The sequence below is a fragment of the Nicotiana tomentosiformis genome, chromosome 7, assembly GCF_000390325.3.
Source record: "Nicotiana tomentosiformis chromosome 7, ASM39032v3, whole genome shotgun sequence".
Classification (NCBI taxonomy): Eukaryota; Viridiplantae; Streptophyta; class Magnoliopsida; order Solanales; family Solanaceae; genus Nicotiana; species Nicotiana tomentosiformis.
In genome coordinates, this window is record NC_090818.1 from 5,767,501 (window position 1) to 5,770,719 (window position 3,219).

Genomic DNA, 3,219 nt, shown 5'->3' on the forward strand with positions numbered 1-3,219 from the left:
TGGCCGTTAGTGGACACCCACCACTTTTCACCGGTTAGAGAGGCCCTCTTTAATACATTAAGAAAAGATGTTCACAGGGGCCAGAAAGACTCGGTCATAGGAATTTAGAACACCTACGTGCTGGTAAACGAAAACCACCTCGACCGGATCAGAGTAAACAAGAATGTCGAATCAGGCCGCCCTTTGCCTTGAAAGAATTCACACGCGGCCACCAGCTTTCCCAAAATAAGGGGAGATCTGCTGCTTACTGCTCACGGAAACATCCGACCTATACTATAGTCAAGTCGTTCGCCTATCTTTCTGATCTCCTTTCCTTCTATTCATCAGATTTTAGGCTTTGACCCAGTGAAAAATGGGGTTGATGGTGTTGGCTAAAAAAGGGGGAGAGAGGAGAGCCTTAGGGTACGCTCACTTCTGCATTTTTGTTTAGGTTCTAGAGATTCTCAATCGCTCTTTTTAGTGGGGAGGAATAGTATGTGAATGGCGGTTCTCAGACGAGGGAATCATTCCTCTCTAAATAAAAAGAAGCTAGAATCTTTCTATTGATAGAGCTTTCACGTCTGCGCATAGAATCGTTTTTTGCCCTTCCATTCTGTTCTTACGGTAGTTGGGTCGGAATCCGTGTGATGGTTCGAAAGTCGTTTCAAATATTCTTCGCATCCCCAGAGAGATAGATTGTTGCCATTGTGCCTTGGTCGTCAAAAGGGGCACGAACAGCCTTAAAGTACTGTTCCATGTCCCAGAGGTCTTCGAGCCTTGGCATTTCGAATCCCGTTGAATGGCTGTGGTTCCGGGACTCAAGTCTGGAGTCGCCAGGTGAGACATTCGGTTCACGAACCGGAAACCTATCTCCACAGCAAGCTCCTCAATTTGACCCGGTCCGTCACGCTTTGGACATCGCCACCGGGATCGTTGAGGCCCCATGAAGACGGCTCTACTTCACTGGGAAGACGCGGTACTCATTAGCGAGCGTCTGGTGACCAACGATTCCGGATTCCCCTGCCTTTCTGCCATAGTCTACACTTGTCCGTCCAAATGGTCGACCTTGCCATCAAGTTGGGTCACTCGATCCTTGAGTGTTTCCTTAACAACAGCCGCCGCTGACAGCACTCCACTGCTATCGTCATGTACATGGTACAACAAGAAGAGAATTAGCAGAAATCGAAAGGTTTTTACCCAAAACTCCGCTCTGATACCTCCTAAAGCGAAATAGGCACGCGCACGGGTAGAGAGTCTGCCTGAGTCGTGCGGCCCCAGGTAACGCCTAGTTTAGTGTAGCACCTGGGTTCCGCCTTCTCCTTGCCTTGCCGAGTTTTGCTTCTGATCTCTCTCTGAGTCTCTAGTTCGTTACCTGATAAAACGATCTTTTCCGGTAAAAAAAATGATCTTTCCCTTGTGTTCGGCTATAGCGGAAACCCCCAAATCTAGAGCTTATGGTCTTAAGTTCCAACCCAGTTCCAACAATGCACTTCTCGGCACATCATCGGTAGGGGAAAGCGGAACTGCTTGACGCTGTATACTAAATACAACAAGCCCGATTCGCATCATTATGCTCAATAAAAGGAATGAGGGAAGCTAAAATAAAAAATATTGGAAGGAAGGGAAAATTGGAAGATGAATCTTTTCCCCGGAGCTGGAACAACTTGTTCTTCCTGACCCGATTCAACGCCAAAAAATTTCTTGTCCCTACCATAAAGTATTCATATTTCCTGAAGAAAGCATCTGTTCCTTGATCTCTAAGATATTTCATAAAACTCTGTATGGATCCTCAATCACCAATCCTTGCATGAATATGGGTTGTGCTCGAGAGGCTATGAATCGATTGGACCTGCCAATCGAATGAATCGTAACACTCGTAATGATCGACTTTACGAAGATTCCATTGGATTCCGGAAGCTCGTAGCATTGGTCCGGCACAATTCCCAAACTTAAGAAGCTGGGGGCGTGCCCGCCGGCCCCTGACCTGCCTCCGATTACTGAAAGTGAATTCGTTTTCAATTATCCTAAGCCGGCCTATCATTCATTGGTTAGGGTTAGGGAAAAAAGCTAGCTGGAAGTAATCTCTTCTTCTCAGTGAAAGCTAAAGGCCCTGGTATAGTAGGAGTGTGGTGCGTGCTCTCTTTATTCTGTAGATGCGCTCCTGGGAAGGGAAGCCAGAATTTTTGATGTAGATCGATCAATCCCGCCCTGTTCAAGTGATCGCCCCGAGCCGAGCGAGATTGGAGACCGCCTTAATGATTGTTCGTAATGGGCCTACCATTTAACGTACGTATGTCATGTAGTTTTTGTTTTTGTACCTTTGCCGTCCCTCAGCCCCTCTCCCACCTTTTCTATCTATCATTAGAAGTAGGGCGGGTGGCGTACCTCACTGAGCTATCGATCGCGAAGCTATCGCCCGGTTCAACCAACCGTCCGTCCTGGTGCCTTTGCTACTGATTTGACCGCTTCTCATCGTTAATCCGGGTTCACCTTGGCCCTCGCCCCAGAGTTCTTATGAAGACTCTGGTGGTGCATGTGTATGATAGGGCCCCCCATAAGCGCCAAAGATCGGTGATGTTGTCATGATAAGTGTGGGAAGTCGATAGTGTACTCGATGATTGAAGGACCTATCGACTTGCATTAACTTCCCGTGGCTAGTAGGGGGAACTTTAATGTAATTGCGGATCCATTAGAAAAAACTTGGGGGTCGGCCTCCTGACTTCAATGCCTTTATTGAAGTGATGAGCTTTGAAGATATGATTTTCTCGTTTGGATTATTTGATTGGGCTTTCAATGACAGCAAATTGACTTGGAGCAATAATCAAACCGGTCAACATTGTATCTGGGCCAGACTAGATAGAATCCTTTTGAATGGGGACTGCCCGCTTCTATATAAAAGCCGTTTTGCTTCCACCAGAGTTGACCATTTGCCTAGAGTATCCTCTGATCACTCTCCTCTAGTAATCTTCTTAGAAGATTATAATACTCGCAGGCCTGGGGTCTTTCGTTTCCAAAGAATGTGGATTCGGCATTCTGATTTTCACATTGATCTCAACCATGCTCGGGAAATCCTTTTCAAGTCTTCTCCAGGAAGATTGACTCGACAAATAAAGCACTGAATTGGCGAACTATTTCAGAATATAGAAATGCCGAAAACGAAGAAGGCCAATTTGCTCTTGAACAGAGTTGGTCTGCTGATAAGAAAATTCCGTTAGATTCGGCCAAGAGTAACCTTGAAAA